General features: G+C 31.2%; 1 protein-coding gene across 1 annotated transcript in view; it reads right to left on the bottom strand.

The window, feature by feature from the left end:
- Positions 1-27604, bottom strand: part of Hs3st-A (Heparan sulfate 3-O sulfotransferase-A) — a 480225-nt gene that overhangs the window by 214296 nt on the left and 238325 nt on the right. The window contains exon 4 of the mRNA XM_076393903.1: positions 13574-13608. The gene's annotated coding sequence lies outside the window, so the exon portion shown is untranslated. The remainder of the gene's footprint in view (positions 1-13573; positions 13609-27604) is intronic.

Here is a 27604-nt window from a genome sequence, read left to right as displayed (position 1 = left end):
ATAAATTTAAAACCTTTTAATTGTACACTGCATAATGATTGAGTGATAGAATATTACAAATAATAAGGTGCTATATAATTTTGTGTAAACCCACAATAGATATATAATAGATTAAATTGATAGCACTAAACAAAGAAAGAAAGGAGATGACCAAGACTTTATGATTTTATATAAAATATATTTATATTTTATAGATAAGTCGGCCAGGTCCAGTGAAAATAGAGCCTAAAATCTTTGTTTATATAATTTGTATCATCTATCTGACGGCTATGATAATCGTGCAACCGTGCACCCGTTTTCCTCAAAATGGAGGAAAAACTTTCGCTAAATTGATTAATAAAGAGATTTATAAAAATATCACTTTCCTAAAACTAAAATATCTATGTATACGGTGGGGCAAGAGATCGGCTACCATTACGCAATATCCGCTAAGTGGCAATAATGGAACGATTAAATTCAATAGATATTGTCACTCCAATTATTGTCTAGAATAAAATTTGGAAGGCTACACAACAAAATGCTTGAAAAAAAACTGTGCTAAACATCTCATAACCAAGATGGCGCGAAATCAAAATAGTAGCGGGACTTTTGCCCACCTAAGTCTCAAATCAAAATTGTACTGTAATAGAGTGGGACTTTTGTCCCACCCTATATATGCGAGTGTGAGCTAATTTTTAATAATTTATTGAAATTATCGTACCTGTTAAGTTGAAAATTATGTTTCGCTTTAAGCTTACAAAATTTGAATTTCCTGAAAATTACATTTATTGGCTATATTTTACTTAATACACTGGCTGATTGTTTCCAGACGTTGTCGTAACTACCTAGCCTGTGTTAGTTCAAATTTATTAAACCAGTCAATACATCAGAGTAACAATAACTTGTCGTGACCGACCTTTAACGTTAATCTCGCGAAAATCGTATTTTCGATCGACAATATAAGTATAGGCGATTGGTGGTTCTGAAACGTAGCGAAATAGGGTAAATAATATCTGCAATATCATGCAACACGCCACAGTAAAACTATATTTAATGATATTCGGTTATGTATATGGTTATCAACAAAAATCGACCAGGCCGAATGAATAAATAATGATATTTTTAGCGTAAACTCGTAATTTTTGGGATTTTTTTTTGCGTTCATGAACGGAAAAAGGTTAAATCGTTCCGATTAAAATATGAATAAACATCTCATGACCGGTTTATGGAAATGACGATATTTTCGTACAGTTTAATATCGTGGAGAAAAAAATGGCCGTATAAATTGATTCCAAATATAGATTTATATAATGTTAAATTAATTTCTCAAATAAATCTTAATATATCCTCATCTATTAACATAATAACAATAATGTATAACTATTGTTCTAATAAGAATGGGAATAAAATATTCAGATATACAGAGGATGGACAAAATAATGTGAATATCTGACGCATTCACACCTATTATAATTTTAACGCAGTTACAATTCTTCGCAAAATCGGTTCATAAAATGTTTGAATAGTTCTCGATGGAATATTGCCCTAAACTTGCGCCAAAATATCTACTATTTTCATCAATGATGTTGCAGATAGATCTACTCTTCGCTCTCTATTCTAAAACTCCGAATAACGGTTAAATTATGTTGATGACTAGGGATTGTGTTAGAAATAGAAATAGAAATGTTCTAGCCAAGGCTGAATATGTTTAATTGTGTGTATGGGTGCATTATCATCTTGGAATATGGCAATGTTTGCCAGCGATATGATAGTCACAGAAAGAACTTTCTGCAGAAACTAGCATTGCGGATGTCGAGGGGACCCGCAAAATACTACGATGTTAACACCAAAATAATAAAGGTTCCAGGTTTTATGATCATTGCACCACTTCTTCATATAATATTTATATTTCCGCATATATTTTAGTAATTATATTATTTTACAGATTTGAAACTTACGCAGTGGTTCATATTGGCTCATCAGCAATTTTCTTTTAGATAGATATACCGATTATTGTCAAAAAAAAGTCAAGGTTTCACTATCTCTTAGAGAAGCTGTCTGAGTCTGATTCGACTATAGCTGATTAGTCGACATATTGTGACTCTACTTTATCCTGGTGATTTAATTCAGTTAGTTAACAGATGGAAAGGATAGTAGGTAAGGAAAAGTTAGTATTTAACTTTGTTAATATGCTTTAATTTTTATAACATTATTATGACATATCATTGATACATTTTTATCATCATTATATACTTATCACCCTCCTAATAACTCATATAGATACTTTCCCATACTCGCAGAAATAGTTGTATAACCCTGTTGCCTTCTGGATATCCCTTTTTGATAAAGGAACAACATACATATTCATATATGCCAGTGCGTATCAAAGAAAATGGGGCAAAATCTACCCATGTGACATTCACCCTTTGTAGAAGAACATGTCCTTCAGTTAAAGTTAATAATCATGAACTTCCGCAAGCAGACAACGTTAAATATCTGGGAATGCATTTTGACCGACGTTTGACATGGAAAAACTTATACTAGCAAAAGGCAAACAGCTTGGGCTTAAACTAAACCAAATGCATTGGCTGATAGGGCGTAAATCTAAACTATCATAAGTTAACAAGGTTTTCCTGTATAGGTCAATACTTAGTCCCATTTGGTCCTACGGTATTGAACTGTGGGGTGCTACTAGCAAATCTAACATAGATATCCTCCAGAAGTTCCAGAAAAAATGTTGAGAGCCATCGATGCCCCATATTACATGTAAAACAAACTGATTTAGCGCGATATCACCTTAAAACCCATAAAGAGAATTGGAATACACTAATACTCTGAAATACTATTAGTGCATCCCAATGCACTCGTTAAACAGTTAAATGTGCGCGATGACAGTGAAGTGCGTAGGCTCAAACGGCAACTACCATACGAACTGATTAATAGGTACATAGAGTGAGATTTAATAATCTCTAGAATAAGCTAGAATAGTTTTTAGAATAAGTTCGGATAGACTTTAAAATAAGTTAGAATAGTATCTAGAATAAGATTTAGATTATGAGCTGTACCGCAGATCACTTACTGAAGTGATCGACATATCAGAATAGTTAGTAGATATTATGTAACGGAAATCATATAATAATACTTATTGCCCACGGGCAGACTGTTGACGTTCTAAGAGATTATAGAGATCGATGTAAGAAGTAGTTCGTATTATATTTTATTGCTAACTGATAGATATTCTTAGGTACATACTTTAAGCTGTAGCTATTTTAGAAAAGAAACATATTTGATATCATCTGTTAACATCTGATGTAATTACAATGTGGTAAAATAATAAATTATAAACAATAACATAAATGTATTTGCATTTCTGATATATTAACTATATTTATTTATTATTAGTACTGGTTAAGACTCTTTTAGGCAATAAAACAATCTCAAAGCTCTAAATGTGCTCTAAATGACTCGACCATGTGCAATAAATGGCTATTTATTCAGCATTAATTTCTTTCAGCCTCATTTTCAGAAAAGAAGGTTAGAAATTAAGTCACTAAAAACTCTTTCTTATTTAACTGAGAGCAAGATTACAGTTATAGTACATCATTTTCAATCACCAATTAATGAACTAATTTCCTGTAATTTTTAATATAGACAGAGATTCCTGTCAGAAGAAATATTCAATGAATATTTTACTTGGTACTGTATGAAATGATAAATAATGATATCATGAATTTATTATTAGTGATACGTCAATACAAATTTTTTACTATAATATGTTTCTGTTTGCAAACAAGGAAATAAAAAAATCAATGGTAATTCGCTTGTTGGTATTTGGAATAACATCTAATATTTTTAATTGTTATATATTTGATATTTAATTCAAAAGAAACTTTATTTCTTAATAATCCGTATCTATCTAGCATAGTGTCTACCTTATTTAAAGCTTCATTTCAAAATTTCAGTTTGTTTCTTACAGGTGGGGAAATCGCAGTATAAAAATTTTTACAAACGAATTGTGTAATGTAATTATTGTACTGGAATTTTCTTAATTAACATAGGCCTATTTCTAATATTCTCCGTGTTGTAAGATTTAACCATTTTAGATATTTTATTAGTATATGCTAATTTAAATATTTTCTAACATTTAACACTATTTTAGCTTTTTACACCAGATGTTTTAAGTTTTAATAGTTTATTATAATTCCGTTTTATATGCCCTAACAAAGGAGACGGAAGTACTATGCAAGGCACACAAGTATGACTTCCCTACTGACTTTTGTATAATTTATACATGAAACCTATAATTTAAGAAAAAGATGTGTTTTATATTAAAACGTTGAAATAGCGATTCTATCAAATAAAACCTATATCGTCCAACAGAAAGTAAAAGTTACTGACTACGCCAAAACTAATAAAAACAAACGAAAGAATGAACATATATGAATGATGCGTTAGTTCAGTTATTCCGAACAATAATATTTTATAGATACCCTTCGGTTTCACACTCCGAAACATTTCTCATTCTTCTAAAGTCGAATGAACTTCAGACATCGGAATCAGCAAGTTTTTTTTCCTCTCATTTTTGATGCCGTCTGAAGGGAAAGTCCTCAGTATTTGTTAGAAAACTACTATTCAAGGGCATAAATTATATAAAGTAATAAAACTTATGTGATAAACTACGGTCCTTGTCCTTTATATAAGGCATTATTAGGACTTTTATAGACCGTAGTAAAAAACTTGTCTGATTATGGCGGTTAATCACAATAAATTTCTTTTTTCTTTTGCTACGTTATTATGAACATTAACTTTATTTACAGTAAACTACGTTGGTATTAAAGAAAATAAGAGAAAATGTCTCTGTAGGATTTGATTATTTATAGGAATATAAAGCAGAATTAAACTTTTTATGTGATCTTATGTCAAAATAGTTTATACTTGAAAATGGATACATTTCTAAAACACAACACAAATACATGTTTAAATAATACTGTAAAACGGCAATATTAAGCTACTTGTTCTACCAAGCATTGCCCATTATTAGTGTTGGGAACTATCGACCTAATTCGACTATCGACTTTTTGGTAATTAACTAGTTTTTACTATCGAATGTTTCAGTCGCTAATTTCGGCCCGACTAATTTTGGTACTATTTACTATCGACTGTTTCGTATACTTTTAGATACTATTTGTGATTCTACTAGTTTCATTAGACTTATTTTTAACGCTCTGGCTCTGTCGTTCTAGCCACGACCTTGACAAAAATTTACCCAATTTATGCTTACATGGATTCATGTGTAGTTCTCTAGTATTTATTGTGCGATCTATTTTAATTATGTCCTATATTTATTATAGTATATTATTTTAAAATAGCAATTAACATATTAAAATACAATAAAATATTTGTGTGGTATTATTCCATTCCATCGAAAAATTCCATTCCTTTTTACAGATCCATAGAATCCATTTAAATATAAAAGTAATTCTACTTCGTCTAAAATGAAATTATTCATTGCATGCTAATAGTATTCAGTATTTTTTTTCCTTTTCCTTTTTTAAAGTTAGTACGTGAAGTAATATGTACCTCTCCGTCCCGCTTATACTACCGTTGGAAAATATCAGCACAACTAAAATTAACTGTTCCAAGCAATTATATTCGTCCTTTCCTTTATCACAATTTATACAGCAAATGGTTAATACATCTTCGCCTGGCATCACGAAAAACAGTCGAGCATATGACTGAAAATTGTCATTACACTGTTTCGACTGTTTTCAGTCGATATCTCCCAATGTTACCCATTATCATATGAATAAATAACAACTATTTCTGTTAAGAAAGAATCCTTGCTGGTTTTGCAGCATATCTTGGCGTGGGGATGCCGAAAAAATATTGATATTTTTAGCCGATATTTTTTGACCGATATATCGATGCATTGATATTTTTCGATATTAAAAAAATTTATATTTCTTAAACATTTTAATTTTTATTAATAAACCTTATAGTTTAGTATTATTCTACTTTACTGCTTGCTTCCACTTTATTATATTTTGGTACTTAATTTTAATATTAATATTAATCTTAATTAAATTAAATAAGTAATATTATAAATAATTAAGGAATAATTAAAATAATCAACATAAATTACAAGAAAATATCGATATATTTTTAAAACTATCGTTTTCGATATATCGATATTTTTTACTCCTGGATATAGAAATATCGATGTTTTTCTCGGTGGCCGACACCCCTATCTTGGTGTACTTGATAGTGTTGAAGGCCTTCTAGGATAGTTTCTAAGGTGGCAACTTGCTAATTGATGTTGAACACCGTGTTTCTAAGATCCCATTGAGCGGTCTCTTATGCAATCTAAATACACTTTTTTATTATTTATTATAGCAATCTAGTAAATTAACACTAATAAGCTATACGTTTTATCCTAATTTGCTACGGTTTTAAATTTACCAATTCCTTATTCTAGTACAGACACTTTGGGCTGAAGATATATAGTATTGTTCTTACTGTGCATTGAGATTTACTTATAACTTCACAGAACTAGACTATATGGTTTTATTCTCCTTAATCTTCTGAGAAAACCTTCATTATCTAGGAACTGGAGAACCTCAACATTGATATGGCGATGGAGCCTCTGATCGCGTTTTTGGGTACATCTTTATCCTTGCTAACATTATCATCAGTTTTTACCTTAAGGTCCTTATGCAGATATGGACGAATGTACCATAGAGCATTAACAATATCTCACAGTACTTTGTTTTGTAATCTTTGTATGATATTTCTATTGCTTTGACTGGTACAACGCCACAGTTGAACATCATAAGTCCACACTGGTTTTAAGGCTGAATATTTACCCAACTAATATACTTCAGCTTGGGTTCGTAAAATTTTTTCTTAACATGTGACTTTCACCCGAGTCTAACTTCACGAGTCATGCAAAGATATTTGGCTGTATTTCCATATGGTACTATTTGCTGATTTATATATTCTGGTTTGTCCTTGATTATTTTTTTGCTCAAATCAATATGCACTGATTTATATTGATTAATTCCAAAAAGCCATTTCTCATGCCATGACTAACATTATCATCACACTGAGCAAGATCTAAAAATATTACGGAACAAATTTTATTTTCTTCAAGTGATTTTCTCAAGGCATTGGTGTTTCTGTAAACCTCTGTAACGTGGAATGTTGTTTCCTGAAACTAAATTGATGATCTGATGTAAGATGATTTTCCTCAATGATTATTTTAAATTAAGCAATTTGGATAATGTCGGCAATAGTAATATGGGCCGGCATGACTGTGTATCATAAGGTGGATTTTCTGGTTAAGAAATCATAATTAATTCAAACACCCTCCATAGTTGCGGTACATATTCCAGTGTTAATGAAGAATTTCCTAGGTTGATGATCTTGATTAGTGTTTTTCTTCGAAACTCATTTAATATTTTCCCGGTATTAAGATCATCCAGACATATTTGACATTAAAAAATGGTATTGAGGTAATCTGAACCCATCTATTAAAATCTGTTTTGATTTCACACGCTGTGTTCTTGTTCATGTAAGAAATTACATTCTCTTGGTCTAAAATTATCCCAATTAACTTAACATGACAACTGAAATTTATCATGTAACTTAACAGTTTGTTCATAACAGTAATCAAAATATATGCAATCATTCAATAAATTAACTAACGCAACATATGAGGAATAATTGAATACCCAATATGTACGACAATAGATTATTTTATGATCATATAAAAATGTATGTAAAATATTATACATGTCGGTACTAAAACGAAAAGTTAGGTCGATAAATTGAGTTTTGTTATATTCATCCATTCATTCGGATATCGATTGAGCAAAGTTTGATCCCAGAAAGGACGAATATTCGACATTTATTGTTATTACTTATTTTACTACCTATATCGTTTCAAACATATTTTTCAACATTTCGAACAAGAACATTTTAAATTCAAAGGCAAATGCGATGTTTTATTCCCTCGCCCACGAGATCTTCAGAATAATATTTAAATAATATTTTATTTGTGTTAGTCATGCAGAATGTAATGCAACGATCCGTGATACAAGATAATATTTTTTTCGCAATAAATAATAAAATATTCTCTAAAAATAACCATTGATATGCAATATGTAAACGCTATACTTTTATATATATATCTCTTTTATATATTAATTGGCTTACCGAAAATTTTCTTTCCCCTTTTTAAAGAAAACGGAGGCACTTGGAGGCATAAAATATGGCACTGTTAAATATTACTTCGGGCAAGAAATTTAGGCCTAAAATTTTCCTCTGATATGCTCTACAAACAAGTAAATTATAGTAAAACGAAATACATACAAATCAAGTAAGCAGGAATAGCCGTCAGATCGGTACACAATATATAACAGGTCAATTAAAAAGTCCCCGGCCTACCATAGTAAAACACTTTTTTTGGCAAAACTATTTTTTTTTATTCAACATAATTCCTATTAAGGGCGACATTCTAATTATAGCGACCCTCCGACTTTTCGATACCATTTTTGTCCTTTGCTTCAAAATAGGCCTCAGTTTCGTCGATCACCTCTTCATTCGACGAAAATTTCTTCCCAGCGAGCATACTTTTGAGATCTAAGAACAGGAAATACTCGCTGGGGCCAGATCTGGAGAATAGGTTGGATAAGAAAGCAATTGGAAACCCAGTTCATGAATTTTTGACACGGTGCACTGTCTTGGTGAAGCAGCACTTTCTTGTTCTTCAATTGCGGTCGTTTTTCGGCGATTTCGTCTATTTAACGGTCCAACAACGCTATGCAATAGTCGCTGTTAATGGTCCTTCCTTTTTTAAGGTTGTCAATGAAAATTATTCCAAGCGCATCCCAAAATATAGACGCTATAACCTTACCATCTGACTGTTGCGTTTTCCCACGCTTTGGAGCGAGTTCATCGTTTACAGTCCACTCGAATGTCTGTCGATTGGACTTCGGGGTGAAACGATGGAGCCATGTTTCATCCATTGTCAGATATTGTCGCAAAAACTCGGGTTTATTACACTTGATTATCTTCAAATACTGCCCCGAATCATCAAATCGTCGTCGTTTTTGGTCAAAAATGAGCTCAAGCGGCACCCACTTGGCACAGAGCTTTCTCATACCCAAATATTCATGAATTATTTGATGTAGACGTTCATTTGATATCTCTAGAGTGTCTGCTATTTCATTCAGTTTCAATTTACGGCCATTCAATATCATTTTGTGTATTTTTTAAATGTTTTCGTCGCTAACAACCTCTTTTGAGCGTCCACTGCATTCACCGTCTTCGGTGTTCATTTCACTACGTCATTCGTTAGCATACCAATCCTTGATAGTTGATTTTCCTGGGGCAGTGTCCGGACATTTGGCAACAACCAAGTTTTTGCTTCAACTGTATTTTTTCCCTTCAAAAAGCAATATTTGATCAATAAGGGAAGTTCCTTTTCATCCATTTTTTGTCAAGTTGCTTCACTCAAAATGTTATAATTCACAAATTAATGATCCGACAGCTGTCGAATTTATACGCGCATCTTTTGAGGGTTTGGGCTAACTAAAAAAAAATGGATTTAATCAGTTGACCTATTATAAAATTTGGCAACGTTGCACCGCAAAATGCCGGAAGAGCACTTTCAATTAGAAGACAAGTCTTCGATAGTTTATGCTAAGTGACTTATTTCCTGCCTTACAGTTCGCATACACACAGTCTATACAGATGAGTAGTGACTCACGTTATCAATATATGCCTGCCGAAAGTTGTAAATTCGTTTAACAGTCAGACAATATTTTCCTTCTCATTTTATTCTATGGTTATAGCCAACATAAGTGGTCTTCTACCAAGTCTAATTTCTTACGCGCTTCGTCTAGCCCCGGTACCTGAACCCCCATTATCCGGAGCACTCAACAACGAACTGATGAGACATCCATTTTGCTAACCAGGTGTTTTCTGTTTGCTCGGTGCCTTTCTTATATTGGCTTGGCTTCACCAGATACTTAATACAATGCGATTCTTTATATTGTTTCAAGTCCTAATTATTTTCCCAGTGTTACAAATATTACAAAAAAAAGCAGGTAAAATTTATAATAAATTAGAGCACTAAATTATACGAAAATAAAAATATTTGAATTTTCGTAAACTTTAAATTAAACAATTTTCTTATATATAAATATCTGTAATTATGTCGCAGCAGTTAATTTTCGACTTCATTCAACACAATCCGCAAATGGTTATGTTGCGTACTCCAAAACATACTATTGAGTCATATTTGTGCATATAATATGAGCATTTGACAGATATTACATAATATGTCTCTGAAAGCGTTTATGTAGTGTTAAAGCTTCGAAGTTACACCGCGACAGACGAAAACTTATTTAGTCATGAATATTAACGTAACGGAATTTCAGCGTTGCATAAGACGCGGGACTTAGACACACATAAAAAAATCCTCCAGACCACTAACATGCAGCCAATTTATTTGTACCATCAACTCGTCAAGTACACGCTAGAGAGAGAAAAAATTGAAAACCGTAAAGAGAAATTTTAATATAAATTGGCTTGTCGCGAATACGTCAAACGTTTCGGCTGCTTTCGTGTGGACGGATGGTAAGGCGAATCGACTTATTGGGGAAGAGCGAAATTTAAATGTCAAACGTTCACGCTTTAACCGAATGGAAGCCCCATCTCGGTGAGTGCTTCGTGGTATATCGAAATCGACTGTTCAAATGTATTTGATTTTATGCTTTTATTTCACTAATTTTATAAAAGTTTCTTGCACATGGGTTTTACTTAATATATTCTGATATAAATATAATCAAAGTCATAAGAAGAGTGCAACTGCATATCAAAAATATTTGGTTTCAACAAAGTTATAGCGATTTAACAATTTTTGATTTTCGCGCCCAATCAATGTCGGTCTTTGTGAGCTCACGCTATCGCCAAAGACGTAAGGGGGCGGCGAGTAGGGTTTCGAGCATCGCCAATATATGTACAATAGTCTTTATTTGCGTATTACAGAGGCATAATGCATTTTACATATTTTTCACCAGTTTGTAGACAAGAAGTCGAGGAAACGAGTTTGTAAACTAAGAGAAAAAAGGTACTATTTAAGCACAAATTTAAGGATTTTCGAAAGCTATCAACCTTGCTTCTATCTACCTGTGTCAAAAAATGGGGTCCACATGTATCATGTAACTCTTGCAGATATTTTATGGCGGATTAGTTTATTTTCTTTCCTTTCTTTATTACATGGAATTATTGATTAAGTTGCGTCTTATTGTTGGCTGATACAGAGGTGAAAATCTTATGGTGGGATACAGAATCCTAGCCATGTTCCAGAATTCTGGCTGGAAGTCGGCTTTGCTCTAATATATTATGAGATATCTTAAGTTATATTATTTTATTATATAAGTATGTAAAACAAATAGTGATACTGTATATTAAATAGCATTAAGTATATTTTTAACCAACTGTCTTCAAGCATCAATGATCGGCTTCACCATTCAGAATGTGTCATTTCGTCGAAGGGTAAACAAAACATATTTAGTGCGTTAGAAATATCTAAATTTAAACCGAGTAAATAAAAAAAGAATTAAAACAACAATTTTATTTTAATTTCAGTCATATCAGATTGTTATTTTTGTATTGTTGTAAATCCGCTTAAAGGTTAAAACTGAAATGAAAAAGGTTAAATATCTTAACCTGATAAATTGAGATCCGCTCCAATAGTCCATACAGAAAAACTACTCTCTCAAAGTAACTATCCATCATGAAGTTCACCTGTATCCGTACATGCCGAATTTTGTATTGAATGGGAACAAGAAATACCACATCTCGTCAACTCTAAAGATCTCAATAACTTAAAAACAGACTTAAATATTCCAAAAGCTAAAGCAGAGTTATTAGTATCGCGGATAAAGCAATGTACATAAATGAATTGAAATGACTAACGTATATTGGTTCCCAGAACCTTTACCTTAACATATCAAAAATAAAAGAGAATTAGAGCTACAATTTTATTTTAAAGCAATGTAAATTGAAAGGTTTGAAAAAGAATATGTGTCTCCAATTCCAGTCAGCTATAAAACAGGTAGTGCACAATCAAGCAGAACAAGAACTAAATGTAATGTAGTAATATTGCAATCAAGAATTGTTACACATATTACAGTAAATAGCTCTTGATACACTTATATATTATTTCCATATCTCCTTGTCATAATGTTATTATGTGATGTTATCTAAATATTATTTGACGAGGCATGGGTTCTATTTTAATTCATTAGATGCAATACTTTGATATCATATTTAATCACCAAAACATATGTATACTGTCTAATTTAGCTGAAATTCTTATATATTATGTCAGAAAATGTCAATATTTTTAAATATAATTAATTTTCTACGGCATTATCAATAGAAAATTGGAAAAATAAAAATAAAAAGTGTTTGTTTTGGTGTATGAGGTTTTAAAAAGGTTTGTTTAAAAGGTGTATAAAAGGTTTTAGTTAACAATAATATTACATAAATAAAGTATTTTAGAACACAGAAACTTAATTATAACTTAAAACAAAAATGAACATGTCCTGTATATTCTTGTCGAAAATAAATTATAAACTATAAATGTAAATGTAAATATAATTTAAATGTGACAAACACCAAGAAAGTTACATGTTTTGATCTTTTACCTTAGGCAGAGCCCTCAGAAATATACTACATAAACATGTATATTGAAGAAAGAAAAGTTAAACAGCACACCTTTCTGAGTTAGAAAGCTAAATAATTTGGAAAAAACACGAAATTCCCTTCGCTCTAATGCATTCGATCCTCATTAAATATTGTGAGTAGCAAGAGAATTGTAACACGGGCTAAGGGATAAAAATACTTGGAAACTAGATGTTGAGTAATGCAGTAGACGCACTGTGGTATATGCGAATTACTGGCTTATATAATGACATAGGGATCCCTAAAATCACACAGATAACACATCAAAAACAATTAACTTGTGCCACACAAGACTAAGCTACACCTTCATGAAAACATAAGAACCTTCCAGTCACTATATGTACGATATGTCGCTTGCAGTTTCATAAAAATCAAATATGGGAAACTTACGTAAAGTTAGGTCAGTTCAGTGAAAAGAGAATTGCATTAAACTTTTTTACTTGTTACACTATAGTGATAGGGTTGATCCTAAATTGACATAAATAATTTGATGGTATGTCAGTAGACCAATTTAATATGATAAAACATAAAAATCCTTCATCTACTAGATGTATAACATATTATAAGCAGTTTCAAAATATTTTGGAAAATATGCAAAGTCAATATTTGAGTGGAAATAGAACTTCACTATTTGTATCATTGGTATACTAAGATATAGTGATAGGGTTCACCCTAAATTGATAAAAGTTAATTTATTCTAGGTTCGTAAGGCGAATATAAAACAAAATTTAAATCAATATCATAACGCAACGCCATTTTAGAATAAGAAACAATTAATAATAGCCGATATTATTCCCGAAACAACTTCATATTTAAAAATACAAAATATAAAACTTACCTCAATTAATTTTCATCAAAGTACAAGCACTGCACCTGAAACCAAGTTATATAATCAAAATATGATTTAAAAAAAATAATAATTTAAAGATGTACTCCAGAAAATTCTCAAAAATATCCGAAAGTCGCGCATTATATAATCTTTGCGAAAACAAATAACAGTACTGGCAAAACAATAACAGTGGCAAGTTCGTTGGGAGCCTTGAATATAAATGAGGCCTAACTAAGGTAACTCCAGTTTCGAAACAAGGCCGAAAACTAACTAAGACTATGCGTTATCCCTTATATATTAATTTGAGAGGCTTACGGCTCGCGATTTTATATATGCTATATTTAAACCGTTAATTATTAATATATGCTAAAAACTATTACACATCCGCAGACTGCTCTTATTACTTCGGATATCTTGGGAGTTAAAATCCGGAATTAAAATTAGAATATGTTAATAGGATCCATATTAACTACGGTTTATAAACGAGGTTTTAATTACCCAGAACACATTAGATTAATTGTGATGTCTGATACTATGAAATATAATTGTTAATTGAACAAATTCAGCCTCAAATGTTGCAGGATGTCATGAAAAATGTCTTAAAAAGAGTCGAAAATTACATAGCGAATCGCGGTCACCTTTTAGCGGATATAATTTCTCAATCATAGCGAAAAAAATGTAAAAACCAACTAAACTTTTCATTAAAACTAAACTTACCTATCTTTTATTTGGGCAAAGTTATAGGTAATCAAAATAGTAGCTGGACTTTTGCCCCACTTAGTATTAGATTTAAAAAATATATCGTATTAATGGTTTCGAAATAATATGACATTTTTCACGTCTATTCTCTTTATTTTATTGAAATACCTTGATTAACATTGTTACCCAAATTGTCAAGAAAAACGGAAGTAAGTTTTTTAATCAACACATCCAAAAATTAAAAGATTATTTCACAAAACCTAAACAGCTAAACGTTTTTCAGGCCTATGTTATTACTTTTTTGTAAAATAAATTATTAACTTGGATTGCGATATTCAGTATTTATTTATGTTAATTATTAATATATGCTAAAAACTATTAAACATCCGCAGAATGCTCTTATTACTTCGGATATCTTGAAAGTTAAAATGCGGAATTAAAATTAGAATATGCTAATAGGATCCATATTAACTACGGTTTATAAACGAGGTTTTAATTACCCAGAACACATTAGATTAATTGTGTGATGTCTGATACTATGAAATATAATTTTGGTCATATTTAAATTTTAGTCATACAATAATGCCCTAATAAATTATAGTATTTTTACATAAAGATTATTTACTTTAAAAATGTATAAGTTAGTAAAACACTGCGTTGTTTTCTCAAATAATTTATTGCCTCAATGTTTTTTCTATCAGGCCATTGTATGTATTTTTATCAACGATATCAATTGACGAATATCCTTAGTATATATGTAAACCACTGCTCTTGTCAGTTCTTGTTACATGTTGTTACTTTTAAAAAGTTTGCTGAAGCTCACCAAACTTAAAAAGTATTTTAAAAAATATATTTAAAGATTTAAAGTACAATTCCGAACCGTCTCCACATCGCGGCATCATTGCTTTCCACGCAAGAAAAGGAGCTTTCCGTAGCAAATTGTGACTGACAATAAAAACTGGATCTATTACGACAATCTCAATGGCAAAAAGTCATAGGCCCAGGAGAACCATTCAGGTCTAGGATCGACAAGATGTAATTTATTACGAACTGCTAAAGTTGAAGCAAACCGAATTTATGCAGAGAAGTCATCAATTGAAGAAAATGAACTATGGGTTATTAAAAGCAGAGCTTCGCAGACAGATGCAAAATTATCTTCTTATATGACGCTGCAAGAGCAATGCACGTTGCAAGATTTCTGAAAGATGTTAACAGTTAATAGTTGACATTAGTAACAGTGTCAACGTCACAAAGCCTATCAGACAAGAACTGGGCACTTAAATAGGAAGTTCTACTCACTTTTATAGTTATGCTAGATTTCCGGATTTAACAGCACCAAAAATGTTTATAGGGTTTTTTAAAATCCAACGTTTATGCGAATAAGCCCCAAACGATTCAACATGGTAAAGACAATATTCGTCTCGAAATTGAACAAATTCAGCTTCAAATGTTTCAGGATGTCATGAAAAATGTCTTAAAAGGGTCGAAAATTGCATAGCGAATCACGGTCACATTTTAGCCGATATAATTTATATATAGTTATATATATATATATATATATATATATATATATATATATATATATATATATATGTATAGTATATATTATATATATTTATAGTCTATAACTAGTTATATATATGTTATATGTGATATAGTTTATAACTAAACTTTTCATTAAAACTAAACTTACCTATCTTTTATTTGGGCAAAGTTATAGGCAATCAAAATGGTAGCGGGACTTTGGCACTACGTAGTATTAGATTTAAAATATATATCCTATTAATGGTTTGGAAACAATATGACATTTTCCACGTTTATTCCTTTTATTTTAATGTAATAACTTGTTTAACATTGTTACCCAAATTGTCAAGAAAAACTGAAGTAAGTTTTTTAATCAACACATCCAAAAATTAAAAAGATATTTCACAAAACCTAAACAGCTAAAAGTTTTTTTCAGGCCTGTGTTATTACTTTTTTGTAAAATAAATTATTAACTTGGATTGCGATATTCAGTATTTATTTATGATATTACACACAACGCCAATTTCTTAATACATTTTAAGACATATGGATTACTTAATAAAAATATCTAATAAACAAAACCATACGAATCCGGAAATTTCTCAGTCGAATCTGATTGGAAGTAGTCCTGGCATGCAACAGAATATTTTGGCAAGTCTGGACTTCCGGATTACGCCCAAACCGTTTCGGTAAAGATATGAGCCGTTTTATTAAATTTAAAATTGCCAATTTGCGTGCCACTCCACAGGAAAACAGGCGAAGACAATGGCCTCGACGAGAGCCGGCCTTGAAACGTCGTTTTAACGAAATATGAATGATACATTAGGTTCGGTTTTTCGTCGGGCGTTGCATGGCCTACTGTTATAACTTCATACTTACATGATACCTTTATTATAACTTATAGTCGCCTGTATAAGTATTCCATGAAATCACCCTGATGAAACGTATTTAAATACTGTACCTTGTCCAAAAGTGAAGTTACATAATGTATTTTAAGGACGGTGTTATTTTCGAACAAGCCAGTATTTTAGGTTTAGTTAACTGTATGTTTTTGAAGAAATATTACGGGAGTTTTATATTTTATATTGCGTGTAAAATGCACCATGTTTTACTTTGTGCTAATATAATAACACACTTTAAATTTTGTGAATGTTGTTGTTACAAAATATTAATATATAGTTTATTCAAATTAATAGTGACTCGAGAAAAGAGAAGAGAAGAGTAGTTTGAAAGTTCGAACATGTAACCGAAAGAGCCTGCAAAAGTTTTCCGTTTTGTCAAACGTCTGCAAAATTCTATAAAATATTATAATTACGGATTATAAACCGGCAAACGTTGTTTTAAGGCTTGGTTTTAATAAATTTGAAATCGCTCTGGTTTTTATTGAAAATATATTTTGGGCGATGCAACAGCACTGTATATTAGTACTGGCACGGTCACTAAATTATCTCAAAAAATAAAAACAGTATAACCTTAAATTCACCAAAAAAAAATCGTGTTAATGCGAAACGCGACGCGATGATAGCTGTATCTGAGAGCAAATACAACTATTTGAGGGATGTAGAACATCCCTTCATACACTGTTGGGTAAAATAGGATTTAAGTGGTGTAAAGAGAACCTACGAAGAGGTTTAATGGAACTTCCAGAGATTTGTTTTAAAAAATTACAATTTTTAGAAATATATAACAAAATCAAGGACACGGGATTAGGACTAAAAATCCAGAAAACCGTTTGATCTTGTGTAGTTGTGTAGTGAACTGTATTAAATGAGGGGTAATACCTTTTATTTTATTAGAGACTAGGTAAAAGCCCACAGGTCTTCCTAGAGAACTATCTAGTTTTTAGTGACTATATAGACAAATTGTAAGTTAATTGGAAATGATTAGTAATAGTATATTAATAAATTTAAAATATACTATTACTAATTACTAATCAATAATTACTAATTAATAAATATCACTTAGTAATATTTCAAAATACCTAATTCATATTTAAAAGATAATAGTCAATAGATAAAACAATCAATTGACAAAAGTGGATAAAACAATCAATTGACAAAAGTGGAACTCAAAAATGAATCAATATTATCTCTCAAATAATTAATGGAATGTTTCCTTAAATAGTGTTTTGTATACAGAATTTTATAATTATTACACAATTCTATGAAGTATGATAACCAGTTTTTAACAGCAAGTTCGTTAGTTATTCAGGAAATTTGAATCAAACAATAAATACTAATGGTGCTTTACATAGTTCTAAATTTCTTCAATACCTTTCTAATAGAGGAAAATGTAAAAATAAATTTTTTCCAATTTGTACACTTCCTGTTATGCTGCATTTTCGATAAAAATATTAAGAACAGCGATGGCAACGAAAATATATGAGATGAAAATAAAAATGTTGCGACGTAAATGGTGCAATGACAGCCGTGCTGCAACCTGGTGCAAATACGTTTGTTTTAAGAGCATCCGTCGCCCGATTCCCCGCCTATCCCTCACCCCCGCGCAACGGCAATAAGAAATTTTGACGAAATTCTACCTCTGTTAAGAGAGTCTGGCGAAACTTGATAAATTATTCCGAAACTTATTCCATATGGCGCTCTAAAAGCATTACATCCCGGTGGGTGTTAATGCCTAAGACTTGTAACATCGCAGCTACTTCACGCCACCGCTGTTACAGATTTGAATACAATTTGTGTCTAGTCTGGTTTTTGACTGGAAACAATAAGCGCGAATTTTATGAGTGACAGTTCCTGTTTGGGGCGGTAATTTATATTCCTGGCTGGAGCATTCAGCGCTTCGTAATTCCATTATTTATTATTTTCTTTTGTGTCTGAATAATTCTCAAGTAGTATTACGATTTCAGAAGGTTACGCTCGGATAATTTATACTATTTCTCATGATTTATATGTGTACTAGTGTGATCCGAAAAGATTATGGACCTGAAAAATTTAGGTTTTTCCGGACGATGTTTTCAGATAAACTCATACATGAACTAATGATGTATAATCCATCATCTCGAGGTCTAATGTACTGCCAGTTGTAGTTTCAAAATCGATTTAAAATCAGTGCATATTTGTCCTTCACATATTATTTTACTTATGAAGATTAATGTCCAAATATACAAACAAGTCATTCAATAAAATTCATCTGGTTGTCAAATTTCATCAGTCGCAGTGGCCTCTATTCTTCAAAACATTAGTAGAAATAATTTGATGTTATAAACCGCTAAAAATTGTTTTGGCGTTTTTCTTGTTTTAATTAATTTCAAACCGATGCTTAATATTTGCGATTAGTCTGATTGAGAATACCAAAGCCAATAAACAGGAACGAGATAATGGAGATACCCTCTAGACAGCAAAATGTGTTAGAGAAGTATGTATCATAGAGTAAATATGTCTTAGTGTGTTACAGATGCACTCAATGTTACTATGGGTACTGTGACTGAAATGTATCTAAATGTGAAGGAAATTATCATACCGAAGCCAATTAATAGTCAGACTTTGAAATAGATTGAATCTCCAGTCAGTTACTTTGAACTGGAACGAGATAACGGAGATACCCTCTAGTCAGTAAAATGTGTTAGAAAATTATGTATTATAGAGTAAATATGTTTTAGTTATAGTTGCACTCAGTATTAATATGGGTACTGTGACCAAAAATCTCCCTAAAATGAAGGACAATATCATAACAAAGCCAATTAATAGTCAGACTCTGAAACAGATTGAATCTTTTGTCAATTACTTCGAAATGGAATGAGATAACGGAGATACAGCCAGTATCTAGCCAGTAAAATTCGTTAGGTAACTATGTATTATAGAGTAAATATATCTTAGTTTGTTACAGATGCACTCAGTGTTAACCATATTAGCTGTGACTAAAATGTATATAAAAGTGAAGCATAATATCATACCAAAACCAATAAATAAGAAGACTCTGAAGCAGACTGAATCTATAGTCAGTTACTTCGAACTAGAACGAGATAATGGAGACACCCTCTATCCAGTAAAATGCGTTAGAGAAGTATGTATTATAGAGTAAATAGGTGTTAGTTTGTTACAGATGCACTCAGTGTTAACATAAAAGTGAAGGACAATATCATACTAAAGCCAATTAATAGTCAGACTCTGAAACAGATTTTATCTCTAGTCAGTTACTTCGAAATTGAACGAGATAATGGAAATATCCTCTAGCCAGTAAAGTGCGTTAGAGAAGTATGTATTATGAGGTAAATATATTTTAGTTATAGTTGCAATCAGTATTAATATGGGTACTGTGACTAAAATGTATCTAAAAGTGAAGGACAATATCATACAAAAGCCAATAAATAATCAGAAACCCAAACAAACTTAATTTTTAGTCAGTTACTTCAAGCTGGAACGAGATAATGCAGATACGATCTAGTCAGTTAAATGCGTTAGAGAATTAGGTATTATAGAGTAAATATGTTTTAGTTATGGTTGCACTCAGTATTAATATGGGTACTGTGACTAAAATTTATCTAAAAGTGACGGACAATATCATACCAAGGCAAATTAATAGTCAGATTCTGAAAAAGATTGAATATCTAGCCAGTTCCTTCGAAATAGAGCGATATAATTAAATAAACCCTCTAGTCAGTAAAATGCGTTAGAGAAATATATATTATGGAGTAAATATGCTTTAGTTTGTTATAGTTGCAATCAGTATTAATATGGGTACTGTGACTAAAATATACCTAAAAGTGAAGGACAATATCATACCAAAGCCAATATATAATTAGACTCCCAAACAAACTGAATCTCTAGTCAGTTACTTCGAAATGGAACGAGATAATGTAGATTCGATCTAGTCAGTTAAATGCGTTAGAGAATTAGTATATTATTCTTATATGACGCTGCAAGAGCAATGCACGTTGCAAGATTTCTTAAAGATGTTAACAGTTAATAGTTGACATTAGTAACAGTGTCAACGTCACAAAGCCTATCAGACAAGAAGACATAGGAAGTTCTACTCACTTTTATAGTTATGCCAGATCTCCGGATTTAACAGCACCAAAAAAATTTCATAGGGTTTTTTAAAATCCAACGTTTATGCGAATAAGTCCCAAAGAATTCAACATGGTAAAGACAATATTCGTCTCGAAATTGAACAAATTCAGCTTCAAATGTTTCAGGATGTCATGAAAAATGTCTTAAAAGGGTCGAAAATTGCATAGCGAATCACGGTCACATTTTAGCCGATATAATTTATATATAGTTATATATAAATATATATATATATATATATATATATATATATATATATATATATATATATATATATATATATATATGTATAGTATATATTATATATATGTATAGTATATATTATATATATTTATAGTCTATATACAGTTATATATATGTTATATATGATATAGTTCATAACTAAACTTTTCATTAAAACTAAACTTACCTATGTTTTATTTGGGCAAAGTTATAGGCAAACAAAATGGTAGCGGGACTTTTACCCCACGTAGTATTAGATTTAAAAAAATATCATATTAATGGTTTGGAAAGAATATGACGTTTTTCACGTTTATTCCTTTTATTTTAATGTAATAACTTGTTTAACATTGTTACCCAAATTGTCAAGAAAAACTGAAGTAAGTTTTTTAATCAACACATCCAAAAATTAAAAAGATATTTCACAAAACCTAAACAGCTAAAAGTTTTTTTCAGGCCTGTGTTATTACTTTTTTGTAAAATAAATTATTAACTTGGATTGCGATATTCAGTATTTATTTATGATATTACACACAACGCCAATTTCTCAATACATTTTAAGACATATGGATTACTTAATAAAAATATCTAATAAACAAAACCATACGAATCCGGAAATTTCTCAGTCGAATCTGATTGGAAGTAGTCCTGGCATGCAACAGAATATTTTGGCAAGTCTGGACTTCCGGATTACGCCCAAACCGTTTCGGGAAAGATATGAGCCGTTTTATTAAATTTAAAATTGCCAATTTGCGTGCCACTCCACAGGAAAACAGGCGAAGACAATGGCCTCGACGAGAGCCGGCCTTGAAACGTCGTTTTAACGAAATATGAATGATACATTAGGTTCGGTTTTTCGTCGGGCGTTGCATGGCCTACTGTTATAACTTCATACTTACATGATACCTTTATTATAACTTATAGTCGCCTGTATAAGTATTCCATGAAATCACCCTGATGAAACGTATTTAAATACTGTACCTTGTCCAAAAGTGAAGTTACATAATGTGTTTTAAGGACGGTGTTATTTTCGAACAAGCCAGTATTTTAGGTTTAGTTAACTGTATGTTTTTGAAGAAATATTACGGGAGTTTTATATTTTATATTGCGTGTAAAATGCACCATGTTTTACTTTGTGCTAATATAATAACACACTTTAAATTTTGTGAATGTTGTTGTTACAAAAAATGAAATATAGTTTATTCAAATTAATATTGACTCGAGAAAAGAGAAGAGAAGAGTAGTTTGAAAGTTCGAACATGTAACCGAAAGAGCCTGCAAAAGTTTTCCGTTTTGTCAAACGTCTGCAAAATTCTATAAAATATTATAATTACGGATTATAAACCGGCAAACGTTGTTTTAAGGCTTGGTTTTAATAAATTTGAAATCGCTCTGGTTTTTATTGAAAATATATTTTGGGCGATGCAACAGCACTGTATATTAGTACTGGCACGGTCACTAAATCATCTCAAAAAATAAAAACAGTATAACCTTAAATTCGCCAAAAAAAAATCGTGTTAATGCGAAACGCGACGCGATGATAGCTGTATCTGAGAGCAAATACAACTATTTGAGGGATGTAGAACATCCCTTCATACACTGTTGGGTAAAATAGTATTTAAGTGGTGTAAAGAGAACCTACGAAGAGGTTTAATGGAACTTCCAGAGATTTGTTTTAAAAAATTACAATTTTTAGAAATATATAACAAAATCAAGGACACGGGATTAGGACTAAAAATCCAGAAAACCGTTTGATCTTGTGTAGTTGTGTAGTGAACTGTATTAAATGAGGGGTAATACCTTTTATTTTATTAGAGACTAGGTAAAAGCCCACAGGTCTTCCTAGAGAACTATCTAGTTTTTAGTGACTATATAGACAAATTGTAAGTTAATTGGAAATGATTAGTAATAGTATATTAATAAATTTAAAATATACTATTACTAATTACTAATCAATAATTACTAATTAATAAATATCACTTAGTAATATTTCAAAATACCTAATTCATATTTAAAAGATAATAGTCAATAGATAAAACAATCAATTGACAAAAGTGGAACTCAAAAATGAATCAATATTATCTCTCAAATAATTAATGGAATGTTTCCTTAAATAGTGTTTTGTATACAGAATTTTATAATTATTACACAATTCTATGAAGTATGATAACCAGTTTTTAACAGCAAGTTCGTTAGTTATTCAGGAAATTTGAATCAAACAATAAATACTAATGGTGCTTTACATAGTTCTAAATTTCTTCAATACCTTTCTAATAGAGGAAAATGTAAAAATAAATTTATTCCAATTTGTACACTTCCTGTTATGCTGCATTTTCGATAAAAATATTAAGAACAGCGATGGCAACGAAAATATATGAGATGCAAATAAAAATGTTGCGACGTAAATGGTGCAACGACAGCCGTGCTGCAACCTGGTGCAAATACGTTTGTTTTAAGAGCATCCGTCGCCCGATTCCCCGCCTATCCCTCACCCCCGCGCAACGGCAATAAGAAATTTTGACGAAATTCTACCTCTGTTAAGAGAGTCTGGCGAAACTTGATAAATTATTCCGAAACTTATTCCATATGGCGCTCTAAAAGCATTACATCCCGGTGGGTGTTAATGCCTAAGACTTGTAACATCGCAGCTACTTCACGCCACCGCTGTTACAGATTTGAATACAATTTGTGTCTAGTCTGGTTTTTGACTGGAAACAATAAGCGCGAATTTTATGAGTGACAGTTCCTGTTTGGGGCGGTAATTTATATTCCTGGCTGGAGCATTCAGCGCTTCGTAATTCCATTATTTATTATTTTCTTTTGTGTCTGAATAATTCTCAAGTAGTATTACGATTTCAGAAGGTTACGCTCGGATAATTTATACTATTTCTCATGATTTATATGTGTACTAGTGTGATCCGAAAAGATTATGGACCTGAAAAATTTAGGTTTTTCCGGACGATGTTTTCAGATAAACTCATACATGAACTAATGATGTATAATCCATCATCTCGAGGTCTAATGTACTGCCAGTTGTAGTTTCAAAATCGATTTAAAATCAGTGCATATTTGTCCTTCACATATTATTTTACTTATGAAGATTAATGTCCAAATATACAAACAAGTCATTCAATAAAATTCATCTGGTTGTCAAATTTCATCAGTCGCAGTGGCCTCTATTCTTCAAAACATTAGTAGAAATAATTTGATGTTATAAACCGCTAAAAATTGTTTTGGCGTTTTTCTTGTTTTAATTAATTTCAAACCGATGCTTAATATTTGCGATTAGTCTGATTGAGAATACCAAAGCCAATAAACAGGAACGAGATAATGGAGATACCCTCTAGACAGCAAAATGTGTTAGAGAAGTATGTATCATAGAGTAAATATGTCTTAGTGTGTTACAGATGCACTCAATGTTACTATGGGTACTGTGACTGAAATGTATCTAAATGTGAAGGAAATTATCATACCGAAGCCAATTAATAGTCAGACTTTGAAATAGATTGAATCTCCAGTCAGTTACTTTGAACTGGAACGAGATAACGGAGATACCCTCTAGTCAGTAAAATGTGTTAGAAAATTATGTATTATAGAGTAAATATGTTTTAGTTATAGTTGCACTCAGTATTAATATGGGTACTGTGACCAAAAATCTCCCTAAAATGAAGGACAATATCATAACAAAGCCAATTAATAGTCAGACTCTGAAACAGATTGAATCTTTTGTCAATTACTTCGAAATGGAATGAGATAACGGAGATACAGCCAGTATCTAGCCAGTAAAATTCGTTAGGTAACTATGTATTATAGAGTAAATATATCTTAGTTTGTTACAGATGCACTCAGTGTTAACCATATTAGCTGTGACTAAAATGTATATAAAAGTGAAGCATAATATCATACCAAAGCCAATAAATAAGAAGACTCTGAAGCAGACTGAATCTATAGTCAGTTACTTCGAACTAGAACGAGATAATGGAGATACTCTCTATCCAGTAAAATGCGTTAAAGAAGTATGTATTATAGAGTAAATAGGTGTTAGTTTGATACAGATGCACTCAGTGTTAACATAAAAGTGAAGGACAATATCATACTAAAGCCAGTTAATAGTCAGACTCTGAAACAGATTTTATCTCTAGTCAGTTACTTCGAAATTGAACGAGATAATGGAAATATCCTCTAGCCAGTAAAGTGCGTTAGAGAAGTATGTATTATGAGGTAAATATATTTTAGTTATAGTTGCAATCAGTATTAATATGGGTACTGTGACTAAAATGTATCTAAAAGTGAAGGACAATATCATACAAAAGCCAATAAATAATCAGAAACCCAAACAAACTTAATTTTTAGTCAGTTACTTCAAGCTGGAACGAGATAATGTAGATTCGATCTAGTCAGTTAAATGCGTTAGAGAATTAGGTATTATAGAGTAAATATGTTTTGGTTATAGTTGCACTCAGTATTAATATGGGTACTGTGACTAAAATTTATCTAAAAGTGACGGACAATATCATACCAAGGCAAATTAATAGTCAGATTCTGAAAAAGATTGAATATCTAGCCAGTTCCTTCGAAATAGAGCGATATAATTAAATAAACCCTCTAGTCAGTAAAATGCGTTAGAGAAATATATATTATGGAGTAAATATGCTTTAGTTTGTTATAGTTGCAATCAGTATTAATATGGGTACTGTGACTAAAATTTATCTGAAAGTGAGGGACAATATCTTACCAAGGCCAATTAATAGTCAGATTCTGAAACAGATTGAATCTTTAGTCAGTTAATTCGAAATAGAGCGATATAATTAAATAAATCCTCTAGTCAGTAAAATGCGTGAGAGAAATATCTTTAATAGAGTAAATATGTTTAGTTTGTTACAGAAGCACTCAGTATTAATATGGGTACTGTGCTAATGTTATATTTATCAAAGAGAAAGCGCCCACATGCGAACCTTGTGACGAATCAATATCACATGCAATGCATGGTTTGCTCAATAGAGTAGTTTTATTCGATATATTGCTGTCGATATAATCATAACTTAATACAATTCAATCTATTAATTTAATGCAATTACTTCAGAGGAAACTGTAAATCTTGGAAATATTCTAAAAATACTATTGGTGTATCCTAATGCACGCGCCAAACAGTTAAATGTGCGCGATGACAGTGAAGTGCGTAGGCTCTAACGCAAACTACCATATGAACTGGTTAAAAGACACAGTGAAATTTAATAATTAGTAGAATAAGTTAGAATAATCATTAGAAAAAGTTAGGATAGACTTTAAAATAAGTTAGGATAGTTTCTAGAATAGGATTTAGATTATAAATTGTATAGCAGATCACTTACTGAAGTGATCTTATACATGTTAGGATGGTTATATTGTATAACGGAAATCAAACAATAATACTTATTGCACACGGGTAGATTGTTGACGTTCCAAGAGATTAATAAAAAAAAAGGAAGGAGACTCAGTGTATGGGGATACTTACTTTGTATGGGGAAAATAGAAAATAATTATGATTAGGAGAAATGTATCAGAAGAGAAGAAAAATCGCGGGTGAAACGAGAAGACTAAATAGAGAGATAAAAAAGGACAACATTTACAGAAATAAGTTGGTGGTGGTCTTTTTATCATACTAGTAAAATTTACCAAAGAATCTACAAAAATTAAGTCATATATCCTCCATATTTGAGTTTTAACATGCAAAAGCAGAGCATGTTAAAAAATTTAAGTAGAATAAGTATCACTATTACACATCTCAATTATCGAACAAGATTATATTTCTTCCCAGAGTGTCTTTCCATCAACGTTTTTCCTCTTCTTTTTTCTCTTACATTAGTTAAATGACCAGAATGGAAAAAACTAAACGAATTTACACTTGATCGGTTATTTCAATTTGCCGGTATGTAACTTCATTTCAATCTGGAATTGTGCTGTCAAGTCTAGAAACGCGCATTTATCTTCATTTTCGCTATATTTATTTGGGATTACCTAGGTTTTTCGTATGCTTTTTTTCTAGGTCCAATTTATCCAGTCATTTATAATTTTTAGGCAACTAAATAAATGATCAATCACCGATTTTCACTTATATTGTTATATACTGTTACTGTTATATTTTATTAATCTTCATTGTTTATATTTAATATATATTGTTACACTACTTACGTTTTTATTAGTATTGGGAACTTTCGACAGAAATTGACTATCGACTGTTTAGTATGTAAATTAACTACTTTTTATCATCGAATTTTTCAGTCGTTATTTTTGGTTCGACTGATTTTACTACTTTTTACTATTGACTGTTTCAGTGGACTGTTTTCAGTCGCTATTTTCGGTCCGGCTGATTTTTTTACTATTTACTATCAACTGTTTCTATTAACTATTTTTGATTCTACTAATTTCATTCGACTGATTTTGGAATGATTCAATTCATTGAATTTTTCAAGATTGTTAATTTAAAATGGAAAAAACATTAAAATTGGGAATGATAAATAGTAAAATAATTTTGACTCTTTTTATGGCAATATTAGGTAATATTTTCTGATTTGGACTCTATTTGGTCTAA

The sequence above is a fragment of the Rhynchophorus ferrugineus genome, unplaced genomic scaffold (genome assembly GCF_030347505.1).
Source record: "Rhynchophorus ferrugineus isolate W39M unplaced genomic scaffold, kcgeb_rfMv2 rfM2, whole genome shotgun sequence".
NCBI lineage: Eukaryota > Metazoa > Arthropoda > Insecta > Coleoptera > Curculionidae > Rhynchophorus > Rhynchophorus ferrugineus.
This window is presented reverse-complemented; position numbering and strand designations above follow the sequence as displayed.